This window comes from Gekko japonicus, unplaced genomic scaffold, assembly GCF_001447785.1.
Source record: "Gekko japonicus isolate JY-2015 unplaced genomic scaffold, Gekko_japonicus_V1.1 scaffold29, whole genome shotgun sequence".
NCBI classification, from domain to species: domain Eukaryota; kingdom Metazoa; phylum Chordata; class Lepidosauria; order Squamata; family Gekkonidae; genus Gekko; species Gekko japonicus.
Window position 1 is genome coordinate 1,515,167 of NW_015172003.1, and position 21,485 is coordinate 1,536,651.

Genomic DNA, 21,485 nt, shown 5'->3' on the forward strand with positions numbered 1-21,485 from the left:
TGGGTGGGCGGGCAGTGGAAGGCCGGAAACAGGCGTGCGATAATTGGGTTTCCACCCCCGCCCGCCTGCAACTGTGTGGGTGGGTGGGTAGGGTAGGGAAATTGGGCTGCGGCGAGCGGCTCATCAGTGCCGCCGCCGCCCTTCAAAGGGGGGGAGGGAAATCGGGGCGCTGCGAGTGGCTCATCGCCGCCGCCGGCCTTCAAGGGGGGGGGGAATCTGGCCGCGGCCAGCGGTGATGAGCTGCTGCTGCCGACCTTCCACTGATTCCCTCCAGGCCTGGCTAGTTGGGCAAGGGGGGGAGTCAGGCGGCGCCGAGCGGCTTATCGCCGCTGCCAGCGGCCTTCAAGTGATCCTCCACCAAGGCCTGGCTAGTCGGGGCTGGCTCTGCCACTGCTCTTCAAGTGCTCCCCGGTCCCACTCACCCACCAGGTGGTTGTCAGCAGTAGTCTGACGTCTGAGGGGACCGGGTGCAGAGGCAGGGCTACAGCCCTTGTGTTCTGAGGTGGGACTTAGGCGACTCAGCCAATGGAAGCTGGGGAAGCTTCTGACGGACAGTTCAAGCCTCCAAACACTGTTGGTGCGCATTTTCTCTCCGCTGCGTCTGACGCGGCGTCTTACTCAATTATATGTAAGGGAGAGATATGCCTCTTCCTGCAGCTAGGGTAAAGTTTATTTTTGTAAATTATACTTGCCATCTGCATAGAACTTTTTATTAGTTAACGTTGATCTTTATGGCCTTCCCTCTGTGGAAGGCTGGGGAAAATTAGAAAAAGGGAAGTAAGTAAATATGACAGTTGACTGATCAAGAAATTATATAAGAGAGTTAGTTAATGTCAAACTGTATGGCAGTGGATCAAATTCATAATGGGAACTGGTCCCCATTTTCCCAGGTATATTATGTTCCTAGGAGGCAATAAAATCTTAACTGAAACCCTCCAGGTATGTTTAGACAGTAGGTACTATACTGGTTCTGTCACTATTCATATCTATCTAATTTTTATTCAGTGCAGGAAGAGATTCTGTGCTAGGATATCCAACAGCAGCTGAATTGTTAATTTGCCTGATGTCCCTTGCTTTATCTTCTCTAGTGTGCACAGAGTCTTCATAAATTATGATACTGTCCTTTTGTGACCTAGTAAAAGAACAACCCTGACCTGGGTAGCCTAGACTAGCCCAATCTTGTCAGATCTCTAATTTTTTTTTGTTAACCCAGCTTTCGGTCTTGATATATTTGGGGCCTACAACCAGGGGTCATTTCCTGCAGGAGTGCACAGGAGCGGAGCTCCTGCAGTAAAGAGCCCAGGGGGCGGGCATATGCAACAAGCCTCACCCCCTTCCCAGCAGCCCTCCGTCAGAGCAAGAAGCAGCCAGGTAAGTTGCAGAGCTCCCCCCAGTCCAAAACAGTCGAGTGGCACCTTTAAGACCACGTTTTATTCAGGTACAAGCTCTCCCTCCTCTGCGAGGACAGATCTGCACGTCCCCCCCCCCCCAATAGCTAGCAATCCAAAACAGTCCAGTGGAGCCTGAGCGGTGGGTGTTGCCTTCTGCCACACTTCCGGTGATGTCAGGGGGCGTGGCATATGCAAATAAGGTATGCTAATGAGTTATGCTAATGAGCTCCTGCACCTCTTTTTCTACGAAATGACCCCTGCCTACAACATGGACTATATTTTCAGCAAGGTGGCAGGTGGCTAAAGATATTTCACTTATTCACTCCCGTCTTCCACCTCAGCAGCAAGCAGAATCTAAACACGAAGCTGTCTTTACTTGGCCAGGAGAAGGCCTAGGCAGGGTCATCTTGGCCACCCTCTTCTGTACTTTTTCAATTCTGCGATGTCCTTTTTGAGATACAGCAACCAAAACTGCACACAGTATTCCAAATGAGGCCGGTCCGTAGTTCTATACAGGAGCATTATAATACTGGCATTTTTTTCAGTCCCTTTCCGAACAATCCCCAGCATAGAATTTCCCTTTCTTTACTGCATCCCCTCACTGAGTCAGCATTTTCACAGAGCCATCCATCATGACCCCAAGGTCCCCTCCTTTCTCAGTTCCAGCACTCTCTCAGATGAGGGGGGTGTCCCCATACTCTCTGATGGGTGGGTTTGAACATGGGACCTTAACTGTGCTCAGTCTGTGCTGTTCCATCGGGCTAAAGCTTTGCTTAAGGTTTCTTCTCTCCCAGTATCTGTAACTGGTTTCTCATCATGGCCAATGGGTGATTTTCAAATGTCTGCATCATTCTTCTGGGAGCTCCTGTATTTGCACAGAGAGTTGCTGTGTTAGTGTGGTTTCTAGTCTTGTCTCCATATTAGATTATTGCTGCATAATTATGAGTTTTGCCTTAATGCTGCGTGTCTCCTCGTTGGTACTCAAACTCCTACCTCCAGTTTATCATCTTCGTGCTTTTACCAGTGGAGATTAAAGGGATTTGCATAAACAAGCAGTCGTCTCACCTCCATCTCCATCACCTCCCTTGCCAAAAGTCTTTTTCACCTCCAAGTGGTGGTGTTTCCTCAGCAGGGATTGAATTAAGATTACCAACAGTAAAATGCCTGTCCCTTTAATAGAGCTTAATGTGTAGAAATGGGCAGTTGAAGCTTTTCATGGCATGGAGATATGTAACATCACTAGGGCTGGCAGCTCCAGGTTGGGAAATACATTTGGGGGGCAGACCCTGAGGAGGGCAGGGTTTGGGGAGGGACTTTAATGGGGTACAATGCCACATAGCTGTAATAGCGGGAGATCTCCAGTCACCACTTGGAGGCTGGCAACTTAAACATCACCTAGTAATTAACATCCCTTTTAGCCTCTGTTAAAGGTACACGGCATTTTCCCCCTCCAAGCCACTGGAAACTGTTGGATATATAGCAGAGTGGTGCAGTGGAAATGAATCAACCCCACATGTGTGTGATTAGCTTCTAAGAAAAGTTTACTAAAAAAAATTGGGAAGGGTTACTTGAGAAGGAAAACAATGACAGCCTAACTCCTCTTTCTAGTCCTAACTCCATCTTGGTTCCTTTCTGTGACTAGAGTCTTGTCCTTCTCTGTGTGAGAACAATGGAGAGGAAGTTTCCCCTCAAAGCTCCACCCCTCGTGTACGTGCCAAAAGACATGTATCATCTTCCAATATATTGATTAGCCAATAGTCAATCTTAAGGTAACCTCATTAAGAATAACACCTCCCCTTTTCTGGTGGAACATTTTACTTTTTACATTTTACTTGACAGCTAATTGGTTCTAAGCCACCTGGCTACTATTAGCATACAGAAACAACAGCTTAACTCTTCCATGACTGAAGGATGACGACACTTGCAAAAACTCAACAGAAACCCTACCTTGAAGCCTGTTGGGGGGCAAGCCAGAGTTTTTTCCTGGGGTTTTCTTTCTTAACCCCGAGACGTTATTCTCTGCTACCACTTTAGTAGCAATAGAGAATGATTAAGATAGCACAAGATTAAACAAAGCCCCAAATCCCCAAATCTAGTACTTCAGCACAAAAAGTCAAGACTACAGATATTATAGCTCAGAAGCTGGAGTGAGCACTGTTCTTAAAAAAACACAACTGTCACATGCTCTTATGAGATGCTTTTTAGATGCTACTTTCATGTCCAGCTTCCATCCAAACAATAAAGGCCTTCTCTCTTTCTTGCTCTCTCTCTGTAAAGACTGAACTAAATCCCGTCAGTATGTCTCGATTTATGAGGTTAAAGATATACACATAATGCATCCACTGTCAAGGAGTCACCACCATCCTTTGTCCCATGCTGAAAAGACCTGTCATTCTCAATAAGAAGGCCCATGACCTAGTTAAAAAGGAGAAGAGCTAGATTTAATACAAGTTAAATGGTTATGGTATTGAATTGTGTTATGTAGATATTTGGCATATTTTCTAGAATGGGAAAAGTTAAAAGAGACACCATTATTGTATCAAACAAGCAGCTCAGAGCAGAGTATAAGGGAGTTATGCAAGTCCTCTCAGAGTTTCAGAGAGGCCCAGGCCAATTCAGGCTTTTGAGGCCCTTAGCCATAAAAATGAGGACACACTATGCACAACTTAGTGAATGCCAAAAAATTCACATATATCTAAACCTGAGGCCACCTTGGAACTTGAGACCCTGGCCAAATGGCTCTCCTGCCCCCCGCCCCCCAATCAATTGACTCTGCTGCTAGGGGAATCACATCCAGCAAAGTTTTAAAGTTAATTTTAAAGTCACCAGCTAACAAAATACCGACATCCTTTCCTGTTGCCTGATCCCATACCCCTTCTATTTTCCAGGCTGCCATCTGCAATCAAAACCATCCACATTTATGAACAGAAACCCTGCCGTTTGTCTTTCCCTGAAATTAGCTTACTGTTGGTTCTTCTGTGGTGAAGTGCAAACAAATCTACGGTTCACCCTGTTCACCACAGGGTCACAGTGCAACATACATTCTACATGAAGAAAACTGCACAGAATGCTCTGGCGTGTTGGATTGCCATACTCGTTAAACATTCCATGATGCTAGGACTGGCATGGGAGGTAAGGTGGTATAGTATAGCCAAGTCTCATCAGATCACTGAAGCTAAGCAGGGCTGGTACTTACATAGGGGACTACTAAGGAAGACTGTGCAGAGGAAGGCAGTGGCGAACTACCTCTGCTTCTCACTTGCCTTGAAGGCCCCTTGTTGTGGTTACCAAAAGTTAGTTGAGACTTGACAGCACTTATATATGTAAGACTGGCACAGTGTAGGTGGCAGTTTAGTTTTATTTTATGAAGGCATAATTTTGGCATAATGGGATAGCTGGATTTTTTGGGATGGTTATGGTGGGTTAAAAAAATGGCTATCCCCCCCCCCCAGGAAGTACATCAAAACTTTTGAAGTAAAAAATCCTTTAAAATGAAGTTAAAAATCCTTACTGCAGAAAAACTACAGAGCACCTATAGAAAATCTCCATGTATGGTGAAGATAAAAGATGCACATCTGAGGGTGTGTGTATGTGTCACACTCTTGGAGGCCTAGGATTGCCAACTGCCTGGAGAAAAAGTCCTGTCATTTTAATAGATACTTAATGAGATATTATATCGCAGGTGAAACATATCTCCATGCCATGACAAATTTCATCTGCCCATTTTCACACATTAAACCTCTATTAAAGGGGCTGGGCATTTTTCTCCAGGCCTGTTGGCAACCCTAAGACAAACCAACCTCCAAATTCACCTGCCAGTAACAATCCCGCACACTTTGCAGCTCCCAAGTAAATTGGCCAAGACAGTTGGGTACTTGTACATACCTATGTCGCAGTCCAGGACCCTGGACATCAACCGGGAATGATCCCAGTGTCCTGAACGGTTTAGGGCTGTATACTTTGTGGAAGAAAACTGAAGATACTGAACACTTATTCACTACACGTGCACTTACGCAGACGTACATCCACATACATGCCGACCCTCCGTCAGTTTAGAGGGCAACTCTAGAGAACCACTCAGTGTTCAGATCTTGTATATATAAACACTGTCGCCTGGAGCTGAACAACGCACTCCCTGCCCTCGTGAGCATGCCCATTTCCGCTACCTGGCTTGTATACAGAACCAGGTCGAAGATGCGCGCAGCAGGCACAACAGTTGCGTCCCATGCAGTCTCGCTAGGGCGCACACCCCACACTCGTGCTCCTTGCGATCCTACCCTTATGCATGTAGCGCTGCCCTCCTTTATCCGTGCACACATAGGCGGCTCCTTGAGAGCGCACACATCGCACACAGCCGCTGCTTCCTGCACGTACACTAACGGCCCTTATTCCTAGTTCCCCCTGCTGCAGAACTGCACGCGTGCATCCAGCCCGAGGCCTGGAGCGGCGTTCTGTGCACGTCACCCCCTCCTGCCGCTCCAATGCAAGACTTGGGGGGGGGGGTGTCTGTTGGCAAACGGGGTCTCGACTGCAACGTGCTCGGAAGGAACCAGTGCCGAGACTGCGCGGCCCCCAGCCGCTGCATCCTGCTGGTTCCGGTCTCTATTTCGGCGCCCCGCCGCAGCGCCGCTTCCTCCTCTCCCTGGACGCTACCTGTTGGGCCCGGCCCGGGTTGAGTCCGGACTCCGGAGTGGGCGGTGTCTCCCCAAACGCGTGTTTGAGACCCTCCCACTCCAGAGGTGTCACATCTGGCGGCCCACGTGACTCACCGGGTCCCTTAAGTGACTAGCCTGAGGAGGCAGCTGTCACCATAACAACCGGGTCCGAAGGGGGAGCCGGTCCATCGTACATGCAGTCGGCGACCAGCCGCCCTCTTGCATCGCTCAGGCAAGGTGAAGTCCGTGGAAGGAGCCTCGTGGGAGGGGTGAGGTGAGGTGCGGGATACTGGAGACACAAAAGGAGCGGCAGGACGAGGAAGGGGAAATCTGAGAGCCGGCGGAGGTGGGGGATTACCAAGGGAATCAACCTGAACTCCCTGGGGAAGGCGAGCAGATCTCTCCCACGCTGTTAGCTCGAGAAGCCGCCCTTCCCTGCCCATTCATCTCTCACACCAGCCTGGGCGATGTGGACCGTGTCCAAGTAGAGGCAACATCTCCAAGGCAAAAGAAACAAAGGCTGATTCTGGATCCAAAGTGACAGCCGGGGTGGGGTGGGGGGGAGAAGAGGAGGAGAAACGACCAGGAGAGGGAGGGGAGAGCCCAGCCCCTGCTCCCCTCCCCTCCCCACCTCGACCTGGGATCTGCACAAACCCACAGATCCTTCCAACTGTTTCTCTCCCTTTGGATGCCATGGGGAACAGCTTCTCTAGTATCCCAGCTCTGCCTCGGGGCAACCCTGGCCGGTTCCACAGAGTCCATCATCAGCATCTCAAAGGTAAGAGGGACTGACTTTTCTGTTTTTGGTTTTGAAGCTGAAAAGCAAGAGGAATCCTCTCTTCCTTTAAAGGGCAGAAGAGAAGTTTGAACCGTGATTATGACAATTTTCCTAGATACATCCTTGATGTTCACCTGGATGCCATTTGTTCACCTCAAACCAGCTGTGCTCTGTAAGAAATCCAGGGTAGCTAACACCCCGCCATCCAAAACGGTTTGTTCTTTCTCCCAGTAATTTTTAAACATGTCATAGAGAATCCTTTTCTGTAACTTGTATTCCTTTCATCATGTATGCAAGGTAAGATATACACTCTTTAGTACACTCATGTGTGTATGCATGTATACCTGTGCAAAGACAAACAGCCACTGATTCCTCTGGGCAAATATGCTATAGGTTGTGATTCTGTGCATGTATACTTAAGAGAAAGACCCAGTGAAATCCATTGGATTTACTCCCAGGTAAATATGCCATGAAATGGGGTCATAGATGGGTTTACCTGTCTACTCCTTTTCTTTAACTGTGTGAGAACCCTAACACATTAAGATGAGTTTGGAGGAATAGAACGGAGGCCTGTGTTTGATGCTAGGCAATATAAGCACCTTGCAATGTTTTATTTTTGAATGAGTATACTGCAGCTACTGTTGTCTTGGTTACCCGAGAAATGTCAGCTTTTGGAGTGGGAGGATCCAGTTTACAGAGTGACAGATTTTATATGCATAGGCAGTATATTGATCATGGTGGTAGTAGATTTGTTTAGTATTAGACGCTTTCCAAGCCATTCCCATGGAGATGTCCTGGTGGAATTGCTTGAAGCCTAAAGAGGTGAAGACTGAATAGCCCATGTTCACTGTGGATGCTCTACACCTCAGCATCTTAGAGCAGTCTCTGCTTCCTGATCAAAAAACAGTTTTGTCAAAATGCATGAGTTGTATTGAAATAAATGGGACCAAACTAATTTAAATCCAAGGATTCCAGGTTTACTGGTTTCTGGACATTAGCTGTGGTCTCATACTTTTGAAAGCATTTGCCATTGATTTGCCTGGATTGATATAGTAGACATGTTATTGCAGATTACATTGTCATATTTAATATTAGAAGAAGGTGGCCAAGAAGTTGATGAAAAAGGGTGTTTTGCTTCTTTTTCAGTGCATCATATAATTATAACAGGTTTTTAATGAGTTGAAAAGCAGCACAGAAGGACAGAACGTTACTGGGAAATGCTTCATTTATTACCACTTACCTGGGAATTAGATTTCTTCTCACTGCCTTGGTTATTTGACGAAGGTATTGCATATTCTCAGGGTTATTAGCAATATTGTTTTGTCTCATTCTGCTGATGATGGCCAAGAAGACATACAATCCCAGCATGGACTGAGTCAGGCAGAAATTCAGAACAGACAATTGCTGTGTTTAAAATTAGATGTACAAGGGAGGGGGCAGCTGAACCTTGCTGAGAAACCTATCATTTCCTATCAACGCAAATGTGAAAGCACAGACGATGCTCCAGTAGTTGGTATTCAATTGTAAACTGCCAGGAATGATTTGCCTTAAAAAGAAGGCTGTCAACTGGAAATTTAACTGGAACAACCTTAAGCAAAATTTACAGGTTTTAGACAGAATGGACACATCCTTGTAATTTGTTATTATTAGCCCATGCAGAGATAGCAAATGTACAGCATACAGAGACACCTGATTCGATCACCTTCCACATGGCAGGCTTGGTTTGGGGGTTCATCCTTGTCCCATTTTAACTGATTAAGGTATGCTGTGCTATCAAACCTGATCACAAAGCAAACAAAATGGTCCTTGTCTGTTTCTAGTGTAATAAAGTGGTCCAGTAATGATGACTGAAATAAAGAGTTAAACTAGGCTTTGTCTTTTGTTAGGGGGGAAATAAAACCCTAACAGCCAAGTAACTGCCAGGGACAATATGTGCTTTTCCTATCATTTTTTTAAAAACAAGATTGCCTCAGGTCCTACATTTACATGCAGAATAAACAAGCTTGATTAGGTTTGACAGGTTCCTGTAAAATGCTTTGGAGGCAAAGCAGCACAAAAAGTATGAATGTCACTCCATTTCTCTACATTTTATATTTTAGGAGATATATTTTAATTGAAGGTGCACGTCAACCTCAGCCTCTCTCCCTTGCAATCTTTCAAGTTTGGAAGGATGCACAAGAGCTCATAGCTTGGCAAGTCCTGATTCCCTGTCGTCCTTAAAAGAAGGCCTTCTTGCTCCTCTCCACAAATGACCATGCTGATCTGGTAGCAGGGTTAGTGCTTGCTTACCCTTGAAAATGCTGACAAGATCCATGCCTGTGTGTAGTGACCAAGAGGTGTATATACTATAGGACTTGCAGCCTTCTGGATGAAATGAAGGTTCTATAAAACATGTCATCATCTTGCACAGCTAAATCTTCCTACTGCTTTGAAAAGCATCGAATTCTGATGGCATTGCCATTTGGTGATTGTGGAAGGTTTATAGTAAATGCTGAGGCCTGAATAAGATGTGCAAAGAGCAATTTTACAACTGAGGTTTCTGAAAGATTCTTAAAATTTTAAACTGTACCCGCAGCATAATTTGTGTTCCAGGATCTTGCAAGTTAGGATTTTTCTTACAACTGGTCAGGACTCAACGGATCTTGAATCTGGAACCTGGCAGGTGGAAATCTAATTAAATTATTTTTATATCTATTTATTTACAATCCACCTTTCTCACTCGGAATCAAGGTGAATTAGAAAGAATGAGTCAATACAATCAACAGGATGGAAATTCAGTAAATAGTTATAGAACTAATCAGCTATCTAAAAACAGAACTGAAGCAATGCATAAGTATGCACAGTGTTACCATGGTGTGGATCCAGGTGGCCAGATCAGCCGTATTAAGGTAAGGGGCCATTTTACAAGCTAGGTTGATTTGAAAGAAAGCCTTTTTTTGCTGTTGCATTAACTTGCTTCTCCAGCAATACTGTTGTTTCCCGTACAACTCCAAGGCTTTTAACTGAATCAGCAAAGGTCGGCTGAACCCCATCAGAAGTAGGGAGTTCTTCATGATCTCTGCCTTCCCAGCTATCATTACTTTTGTCTTCCCAGGGTTTAGTTTTCATTTGTTCACTCTTAGCCATTTGACCACAGCAGCCAGGCAGCAATTGAGGACCTCTACTGCATCACCAAGAGATTTGGATAAGGATATGTAATGTATTGAAATGATTACATGAATCACCTCATAGGACTCCCATGTTAAGCTTCGAGCCAGACCAGGGCTCCTCTGAGCGAACTTCCTATTGGTCGCTTCGTAACAGCGACCAATCAGAACGATACCATTCCCTAGGAGGGAAAGACTCCCATTGGTCCTTAACCAAGCAATCTCATTGGTTGTTAAATGTAAATAGGCGTGGCTACATTAGCCCGGTTATGTTTAAAAGGAGCATAAGCTCCCACTGTTTCTTGTTCTGGTTTCTTACTGAGTTTAGTGCTTGTTCGTTACTTCCAATAAAGCTGAATCACTTGCTGAATCACTCTACGAGTCCTTTGTTAGCGCGATCTAACAATTGGCGACGAAGGTGGGATGTTAGAGCAGGTAGGCAGCCCTGCGGACATCCACACTTCGGACTCGGAAGAAAGCGGGCAAAGCACAGCAGCCGATCCGGCGGAGGCGCCACCAGCTCCGGTGCCCAAGTCTCCCCCGATGGCTGGAAGCCAGAAGTTCGAGTGCTTCGAACCCTCCTCAGAAGACTGGGACTCCTACCTATCCAGGTTCGAGTTCCATCTGGAGACCCACGACATCACCGATGAGGCGAAGAAACGAGCATGCCTCCTGAGTTCCTGCGGGAAGGGGACCTTCGACATAGCCAGGTCGTTGGTGGCCCCAACTGATATAAAGACTGTCACCTACGCTGACATCACGGAGAAGCTTAAGGCTCACTATTCTCCACAACCGTCGGAGATCGCCTGCCGGCACGCTTTTTACAAGCGGAACCAGGCCGGAGGCGAGACCATCGCAGATTTCGTGGCGGCCCTTCGCAAAGCCGCACGGCCATGTAATTTCCACAACGTGGAGGAAGCCCTCAGAGACCGTCTCGTCTGCGGTCTCAAAGATGAAAGGCTGCAACAGAGGCTGTTCGCCCGCACCACCCTGACCTGGGCAGTGGCCTACGAAGAGGCCATGGCCGCGGAAGCAGCGGAGAAGTCCACGAAGGAGGTCCGCCAGCGGGTGGCAGAGCCCAGTATACACGCTCAACGAGACAGCGAGGGCGAAGACGCGGATGATGACGTCAACGCGGTTCGAGGCAAGCGGACCCCAGCGAAGACTACCAACGTCAAGCCTTGCTCCGGTTGTGGCGGGAAACACCAGCGCGACTCCTGTTGGGCTCGTGATGTCGACTGCAGAGCGTGTGGACGGCGTGGTCATCTGGCCAGAGTCTGCAGATCAGCGAAGAAGGATCCCTCAACTAACAACCGGTCAGCGCAGAGGGGCACTCCAGTCAGCACCCAAGGCAAGACCCGTTCCTCAGCATCGGAAGCAAGCTGCCAGTTGACGGCGACCTTGTCGAGCGCATCGGCCGTAAATCGCACCAGCAGCCAGGGCAAGATCACCGTGACTCCACTCCTCGACGGCCGACCCTGTACAATGGAGGTGGACTCAGGATCGTCCGTGACGGTGATTTCTGCCGCGTCCTGGCGCCAGTTGTTCCCGAACCGAAGCCGGCGGCGGCTCCAGCCTGCGGGAACCAGAGTGTCCGACTTCCAGGGCAACCGAATTCCCTTGGCCGGACGGGACTCTGTTACTGTTGAGTATAAGGGGAAATGTGTTAAACTGTCATTCCTGATTGCAGAGGGAGACCGGGTTAACCTGCTAGGGTTAGATTGGTTTGAGCCATTGGGCATTGGTATTTCTGGGATTAACAGGATGTCTGAAAATAAATGGGGCATGCTGTACGACCTGTTCCCTGATGTATTTGCCGAAGGGTTGGGGAGGTACAAGGGCCCCCCGGTTGCGTTTGACTTAGATCCGTCAGTCAAACCTATTAGGTTGAAGTATCGGAAAGTACCTGTGTCTCTCAAACATAAGGTGGAAAAAGAGATTGACAAACTAGTTGAGCAAGGGGTTTTAGAGCCAGTACCATACAGCAAATGGGAGACCCCGATCGTAACCCCTGTCAAATCAGATGGGTCCATACGACTATGCGCCGATTACAAATGTACGATTAACAAGGCGCTGCAGCAACATTCGTACCCGGTCCCGGTAATAAGCCACATTTTGGCTTCCCTGGGGGGTGGCAAGATTTTCGCCAAATTTGACCTGGCCCAGGCATACCAGCAGTTGCCTGTCACCCCGGAGGCTGCCGAGGCCCAAACAATTGTAACCCACCAAGGGGCTTTTAAAGTGAACAGGCTGCAATTCGGGGTCAACGTAGCACCTGGGATTTTTCAGGGCCTCATGGAACGTCTACTAAGGGGGGTACCTGGCACAGTGCCCTATTTTGACGACGTGCTGATTGCGGGCGGGTCTGAACAGGAACTACTGGACCGGGTTAAAGAGGTCCTCAGGCGTTTTCAAAATGCCGGTCTCAGAGTTAAGCGCTCAAAATGCACGCTCGGGGTGGAAAGTGTGGACTTCCTGGGGTTTCGCATTGACGCAGAGGGAGTCCACCCCACGGATGAGAAGGTATCTGCAATCCAAAACGCCCCCAGGCCGGTGAGTAAGAAGGAGCTCCAATCCTTTTTAGGACTCCTGAATTTTTATCATGCGTTTTTACCGCATAAGGCATCAGTGGCGGCCCCTTTGCACGCGCTTTTGCACAAGGAGGCAAAATGGAAGTGGGGGCAGGCCGAGGAAAAGGCTTTTGTGGGAGTCAAGGAGCTGCTGACATCTAATGCCGTACTCACGCATTATGATGAACACAAGCTCCTGGTGTTAGCTGCTGACGCTTCACCTTTTGGAGTAGGCGCAGTTTTAAGCCATCTGATGCCTGATGGGAGCGAAGCGCCTATCGCTTTTTATTCTAGATCACTATCTGCGGCAGAGCGGAACTATGCCCAGATAGACAAGGAGGGTCTGGCGTTGGTAGCGGCTGTCAAAAAGTTCCATGATTTTATTTTTGGCAGACGATTTTTGCTGGTCACTGACCACAAGCCGCTACTGGGGATTTTTGCGCCCGATAAGCAATTGCCAAACATCATGTCCCCACGCATGCTTAGATGGGCGATATTTTTGCAGGCTTATGATTTTGACTTAGAGCACCGGCCTGGGAAAGCGATTGGGCATGCGGATGCCCTCAGCCGGTGCCCGGTGCCGGACATTGGCGCAGACCCTGCCCCCGCCTGTGAGGTCTTGGCAATTGAGGAGCTTCCTCGACCCCCGGTATCATCCAGGGACATTGCAGCACACACGGCCAAGGATAGCGTGCTGTCCCGAGTATTAAACTGGGTTTGGAGGGGGTGGCCGGTTGGAAGCGTTGAACCGGAGTTCGGCCCTTACAAAAGCCGTCAAAATGAACTATCCATTTCTAAGGGCTGTGTATTATGGGGGAACAGGGTGGTGGTTCCTGACAAACTCAGGACGAGAGTGTTAGAGTCGCTGCACGAGGGTCACCCCGGTATGGTACACACCAAAGCGTTGGCCAGAGGGTATGTCTGGTGGCCGGGGCTGGACAAAGAGATCGAAGAATGGGTACGAGGGTGTCCCAAATGCCAGCAAGTCAGACCCGATCCCCCACAAGCTACACCCCAAGGCTGGGAGTCATCTGGTAAACCCTGGGCCAGATTGCATATAGATTTTGCTGGCCCTCTCCAAGGGCAAATGTTCCTAATTGTGGTGGACGCTATGTCCAAATGGCTGGAGGTCGTGCATATGAAATCGACCACATCACTTGCTGTGATCCATGCGCTCCGCCGACTTTTTGCCACCCACGGGTTGCCTGACGTCATCGTCAGTGACAACGGGCCTCAATTTGTGTCTGAGGAATTTAGGCTCTTCCTCACGAGTAATGGCATACGCCAAATGACTTCGGCCCCTTTCCATCCGGCATCTAATGGCCAAGCCGAACGGATGGTCAGGACGGCCAAAGAGGCCCTGGGTAAAATGGACGAAGGGGACTGGAGCCAGAGGCTGGGCTCCTTTCTTTTGCTGCAGCACACCACCCCCTGTAGTGCTACAGGCCGTAGTCCGGCCGAATTGTTAATGGGGCGGAGACTCACGACCCGTTTGAACCGAATGCACCCAGACCTCACTGAAGAGCAATCCGAGCGTACCACGGCGCAACCGAAGGTGCGCATGTTTGAAAAAGGGGACAAGGTTTTCGCACGAAATTATGCAAACGGGCACTTATGGCTTCCTGGGGTTATATCCGACTCTGTGGGTACTCGAATGTATGTGGTGCAGTTAGCTGACGGTCGAATATGGCGGCGCCACATAGATCAGTTAAGGAGACGTTGGGCTAGGGACAGCGCTGACTCTCCGACGGCTGAATCCCCTGATGTCGAGTGGACACCCCCAGAGCAGGCGGTGAGTACCGAAAGGCCCGGTACTGTCCCCGAGTCAGGGCAGAACCCTGTGTGCGGGGCTGAAATCCCAGTAGAGTTGGTGCCTGAACCAGGCTGTAGCGAACCCCACAGTGACTCACAACCTTGTGTGCCTATAGAGCCTGCACCGCTTCGCAGGTCTCAGCGTACGCGGCAGATGCCGTCTTATCTAAAAGACTACGAGTGTAATAAAGTATTTTGGAACAGTTGATGTACAACAGCATGACTTGAATGTATGTAAATAATAAAACAATTGGGATGATGGCTTAACTTAGGGGGGAGGAATTGTAATGTATTGAAATGATTACATGAATCACCTCATAGGACTCCCATGTTAAGCTTCGAGCCAGACCAGGGCTCCTCTGAGCGAACTTCCTATTGGTCGCTTCGTAACAGCGACCAATCAGAACGATACCATTCCCTAGGAGGGAAAGACTCCCATTGGTCCTTAACCAAGCAATCTCATTGGTTGTTAAATGTAAATAGGCGTGGCTACATTAGCCCGGTTATGTTTAAAAGGAGCATAAGCTCCCACTGTTTCTTGTTCTGGTTTCTTACTGAGTTTAGTGCTTGTTCGTTACTTCCAATAAAGCTGAATCACTTGCTGAATCACTCTACGAGTCCTTTGTTAGCGCGATCTAACAGGATATATATATGGTAGTGTATTGTCTGCAAACTGATGACAGCCAACCCCAAAACTACGAATGATTTGGCCTAAGGGCATTGGGGATTGAAGAGCATTGGGGATAGGATTGTGCCCTATGGGACCCCATAGAATAAGTCCCACACTGGTGATAATGGGTCTTCAGTGGCAATTCTGTGAGGAATGGTTTGAACCAGTCCAGCGCACAACCCCTGATGCCAGTTCTGCCTCCAGGCACCTCAACAATATGGCATTGTCCACATTATCGAAGAAGGCAGATAAATACAGCAGGAGCAACAAGGCCTGACCTTTGTCTGCATATAGATGGAGGTCATCAGCTAAAGCCAGCAGAGCCATCTCCGTCCCATAGCCTACTCTGAAAACCAGTCTGAAAACGGTTTAGAGCAGCTGAGTTATCCAAAAGTCCTGGAGTTGGTCTGCTATTGCTCTCTCAATCACTTTGCCTATGAAGAGCAGATTAGAGGCAGAGTGATAATTGGCTACATCATTTATCTGTACAGATGGTTTTTTTAGTAGCAGATGGATAACCACCTCTTTGAGTGGTTGATGGAAGGTGCCCTGAGTTAGTGATTGATTTATAATAGTTGCTAAGGATTCGCTGATATAGTCTTTACTTAATTTTAGAAGTCAGGTTGGGCAAGGATCCAAGGCACAAATAGTAGCCTTCATGGATCCCAGGAGCTTTTCAACATCTATAATGGAAACTGGGCTAAAGTGTTCCATAAATAGAACAGGTGGTGTATTAAGCAGTTCTTCTAGTGGACCTATGTTACAATTGGCATCTAAATCAGAACATTTTCTTGATATTCTATCAATGAAAAACTTTGCAAAAGTATCACATTAATTGTCTGGTGCTGCTACAATGAAGGCTCAGTTTTAGGAGTCAACAGATGCAGTATTACTTGGTCATGAACTAACTGATGCCATAATAGGAGAGAAGTAACATCAGAGAAATAACATATTTAGCTGCCATCACTGCTGCTTCATAGGTCTTACAACGAGCTCTATAAACTTAGGCTGCGGTCACACGGAGCATTAGCCACGCTACTGAGATGGAAGATAGGCGGATTTTCCGGGCGCGATCACACCACAACATCTGGGAAGCGTAGAGCTCCCATGGCGAACCCGAGGCTTCCCGCCGAAGATGTGGATTTAAAAACTAGTACCTCCGCGGGACTAGTTTCTGGAAACCGCGGGGCAAGGGCTGGCATCTGATCGCGTTTCTGGTGGTAGTCCATGGCATCCGGCGCCCGCCCATGTCCCGTCGCAAACAGGTTTTGTTTTTTCCAAGTCTCCACAGGATGCGCACAAGCACCCAATGGCACATGTGCACGAAGAGGAAAGTGAAAGTTCCGTTGCGCCGCAGAATCGTGCATGCCGTTGGTGAGATCGCGCCACGCCGCTTCTTTGCCGCGCTGCAGGATCGTCGTGTGATCGCCACCTCGCCCCTACCCACGGGACCTCGACGGGACGTGTGATCGGGCGGCCGTGCGTTATTTTGCTCCAGGCCAAACTGCCATGCTCCCCCCCCCTGCATTTTACGGCCCGTGTGACTGGGACCTTTATGACTTTTTACACACACACACCCCATATGCTAACTTATAGTAAACCATGGGGCTGGGTTTCAACCCAGGGGAGGGAGAAGTCATCAAGGAGCAACCTTGTCAGTAGTTTCAAGGAGCTTTAGATTCCACACTACGACTGCAACCTCAACAGAGCATGTGTTTGGAATTCTAGAATTCCCCAGGGCATTCTGGAATCCAGTAGGATTCATGAGCCTCCTTGGGTGGACCATTTTAACCTGGCTCTCTCTTCTGTGGACTTTTGGAGCCACATTGACCTTGGCTTTGAGTAGATAGTAGTCAGACCATGGTTCAGGGTGAATCTCCCACCCTGAAATCAAATCTTCCCTGAAAACTTTTGTGCAAAATATTAAGTCCAAAATGTGACTTCTTTCACGTGTTGGGCCAGTCATGATCTGGGACAGACACAAGGCAGACAAAGGAACTATAAATCCTGGCCTAGTCCCAGTGAAGTATCTTCAGCATGTATGTTCAAGTCCCCCAGGACGATCTCTCTGGGTGTTTCCAGCACTAACATCCGAGACCACCTCTGCCAATTCAGACAAGGGGCCTACTGGAGAATTAGGTGGCTGGTAAACAAGCAGAAAGCCTAATCTATCATTAGTCCATAATGTGAGGAGCATACGGTCTCAATGCCTAATCTATCATTAGTCCATAATGTGAGAAGCATACAGTCAATGCCAGTGGAAACCTGTGGAAGTTGAAGGACTCCTGGAGGATAATGGCCAGATCTCCTCCTCTGTCAGTTGTGCATGGCTGATGGAGTACTGCATAACCAGGGACAGATACACCACATTGTTTTCTTCCAACCATGTATCTGTTACCTAAGTCAGGTCAATTTCCTCTTCCCGTAATTTCTCATAGAGTTGTGCTTTACTGATTCGGTATTACATAGTGTGCAGGTATAGGAAACAGATTTGTCTTGTTCAGTAAAATCTGGAGGAAACTGCAGAGAAATCAGCCACACTGTCAAAGAAACCTCTTAATATCAATTGGCCAGGATAGATCCTGTAGTCCTAACTCACCTTTATAAATATTTATGGCTCAGATTTGGTGTAGTGGTTAGGAGCATGGACTCGAATCTGGGAGAACCAGGTTTGATTCCCCACTCCTCCACATGCAGCTGCTGGTGTGACCTTGGGTCCATCACAAGTTCTCTCAGAGCTGTTCTCTCAAGAGCAGTCCTTGAAAGAGCTCTCCTCGAAAGAGCTCTCTCAGCCCCACAGGGTGTCTGTTGTGGGGAGGGGAAGGGAAAGGAAATTTGTAAGCTGCTCTGAGACTCCTTCGGGTAGTGAAGGGTGGGATATAAATCTAATCTCCTCCTCCTTCTGGCTGGAACAAGAAGGGGGATGTTCTGTGTGCCAGACCACCTATGTCTCTTTCTTGCTTCAACTCCCCTCTCCTCTTCAAGAACCATTTGCTAGCATTTTCCTTCAGTAAGAACTTTCGCCCTGTTCTTATAATATTTTTCTCACAGCGTATCCACTAGGCAGCCCTAAGTGGTTGCCCAGGGTGCCGGTGGAGGAGCACCATCCAGACCAGCCACCCCCACCCAACAGCCCTGCTTTGGGGGTCGACCATGGGAAGCACCCCCTGCCCCCATGAGTGGCTCCCTCATTTCCTCCCTATGTTGGCTGTGGGGCAGGCCCAGCGCTTATTCTCCTTACATTAGCAGCATATCACCATGTCACATGATCAGTTTGGTGTAGTGGTTAAGTGCATGAACTCTAATCTGGGAGAACCAGGTTTGATTCCCCACTCCTCCACATGCACCTGGCTAGATGACCTTGGGCAAGCCATAGTTCTGGCACAGCTGTTTTTGAAAAAGAGCAGTTTCTGTCAGAGCTCTCTCAGCCCCACCTACCTCACAGGGTGTCTGTTGGGGGAGGTGAAAGGAAAGGAGTTTGTAAGTCGCTCTGAGACTCCTTTGGGTAGTGGAGGGCGGGGTATAAATCCAATCTCTTCTCCTCTTCTTCTGTTCATCATAGTGGGGGAGGGCAAGAAAGGAGATAGCAGCTGCTCACTACAATGCAGACGAGAGGGGGGCAGCTGTTGTCTTCTCACTTTCTTCCTGCCTCCTTGCAGCACGGGGGGGGGGAGGAGAGTGGGTGCCATTTTCCTGCCTCCATTTCCACACCTGCAGCATGGGGGTGAGTAAGGAGACTGGGCACTGTCTTCCTGCTGCCTGGCAGTGGTGGTGGTGGGGAACTTGTGCACCCAGAATTCTTAAACCAGTCTTGTATTCTTTTATAACTTTAACCATACACCTGATTTAACCATGGATCTGATTAGTGACCATATTTTCTTTACTGAATCTTTTTAGCTGATGTTTGTGTAGTTTACTCTGATGTTTGTGTAGTTTACTCTGAGGTGACTCAGTCATCTGGGATATCCCAGAAAGCTGAATATATCTATCAAAAATCTGAATCACCTCAGGTACTCTCCCTCTGTACAATGCCATTATATTAAATGTGGCTTGAATACTTTTTATAAACAATAAGCATTTAACTGCCCCCCATTTTGTAAATCAAGAATTGAAGCATCTTGAAAATTGAAGGAACAGAGGTGGGATTTTTGGATGTTTCAGAAATGTTGTTGCATTTTATGCATTTTTCTAAAATACATCAACGAGTATTTGAGAGGTTTTTTCCTGTAATAGGCAAAAGATCAGTCTAATACAGTGAATGTTCTTTTGAGGATCAAGAGAAACTATTTTAGTGGTTAAACTTCAAATTTGGCATAATTTGATTTACTCATGGGAGGTAGAGGTAAGGCAATTTACAGTGCCTGGTGATACTGAATATTTCATTTTTCATAAGGTGCTTGTTCATTTTGGGTCTTGAGGAGATGGTAATGGCATTTCTTCGCTGAATTGCAGGCTGTGGAAGGTCAGTAGTTCAGCGGTTCAAGACCCGGGTGCCACAAGACAGGGTGAGTTCCTGTCTCTAGTTCCAGCTCCTGCCAACCTAGCAGTTCGAAAGCAAGAAATTGCAAGTAGATAAATAGGTACCACTTCGGTGGGAAGGTAACAGCGTTCCGTGCGCCTTGGAGTTTAGTCATGCCGGCCACATGACCACGGAAACGTCTTCGGACAGCGCTGGCTCTTCGGCTTTGAAACGGAGATGAGCACCGCAACCCTAGAGTTGGATTCGACTGGCTTTCGAGCAAGGGAACCTTTACCTTTAATGGCATTTTGGGTGCTTCAGAAGGATTAGCTTCCTGGGTTGCATGCCTTCTTATAGAGCCAAAACAGTGGTTCTGTAGTTCAGATGTGGACACTTTCAAGAATTCTATCATTGCAAGTACAAAACTTTTATTTTGTATTAAATCTTATGATTTGTCTTAGTAATATGGTATTTGGGGTTGGGAAGCTCCTTGGTGAGGCATAAAAGCATTCCACACTTCAAAGAAATCAGATTTAAAAAGGCTGATGAGAAAGTTACAGCACTTTTTATAAATTGGCTGAAGAAGTAGCGAATCTGTTTCTTTCAACTCTGGTTCCCAATAAACAACAGACCTTAAACTTATCATATTAGGAGTACATTAATATCCAGTAACACATTATTATCCAGTAGCATCTTAGAGACCAAATGGTTTTCAGGGTACTTGGGGTATTTTAGGAGATTATGTGAACACTTCAGGTATTCTGATGAGGTGACTTCCTTTGCTCTGTTGACAAGTATAGTTCAAGTTAAGGGCTTATAAATTCCCATTTTACTGCATGGAAAGAGAAGTGTCCAAAAGTTATTCATATGCAATGAAAGCAGAAGACGGTGTGTGTGGTGGGGAGCTGGTGATCCTGCATGTCTCTTGTTTCGAATTCCACTGTGAAGAAGGAGGAGAAGAAGGAGGGAGGGAGGGAGGGAATGCCTCCTTCATTCTCTAGTAGGGACCTCAGGGCAGATACACAGACCAAACTCAATGACTGCAATACAGGATAGAGTTAAATTAAAGTCTCTTCTTCATAGCACAGGCTTTGGGACTGGATGCACAGCTTTCTGTGGATTCAGCCCCAGTCCCAAACTGCTACAGAATGGGGGGACAGCTAAACTGTGGCTTTGGGCTGGATTGGACTTTGCTGTTACCCAACCTCAAAGCAAATGTCTACTCTTCTGTTGTAACAAAGGGCTAGATAACATCTATTTGTATATCCAAACCTGTAACCAACCTGCTATAGAATAGGAAAGGGAGACTTAAATATCTCTTTCTCATGCTGTATAGAACTAAGTTGGTCCACTTTGGACTTTGAATCACTTGCTATGGATTCACTAGCTCATACTCTGTGTCTGTGGCCAACGTTATAGGCAGGGCTCTAGTCGGGGGGAGCTCTCAGGTACGGAGCTCCGGAAGAGAACCTCTAGGGGGCGGGGCGGTCACGTGGTGAAGCCCCGCCCCCTTCTTTACCCCGCCCTCTGCTTCGATCCTCATTCCGTTTGGGAATGAGGATGAAGCAGGAGGGTAAGTAGCCGGGCCTTCTGACACACTTCCGGTGATGTCAGGGGGTGTGGCCTTCTGTCACTTCCGGTGATGTCAGGGGGCGTGGCATATGCAAATAAGTTATGCTAATGAGTTATGCTAATGAGCTCCGGCAGCTCTTTTTCTACAACAAGACCCCTGGTATAGGATTGTTGTAATGACTAGTGATTATATATATAAAACTTTGTTGCAGTCATCTAATGGAAGTGACACTATAGGCTAAGAGGAAAATGATATTGTTGTGCGAAAGTTATTTAATCTGTATACTTATTAGGGTTACCAGTTCTGGGTTGGGAAATGCCTGGAGATTTTGGGGGTGGAGTCTGGGGAGGGCCGGGTTTGGGGAAGGGAGAAATCTCAGCAGGGTAAAATGCCACAGAGCCCACCCCCCAAAGTTGCCATTTTCTCTGTGG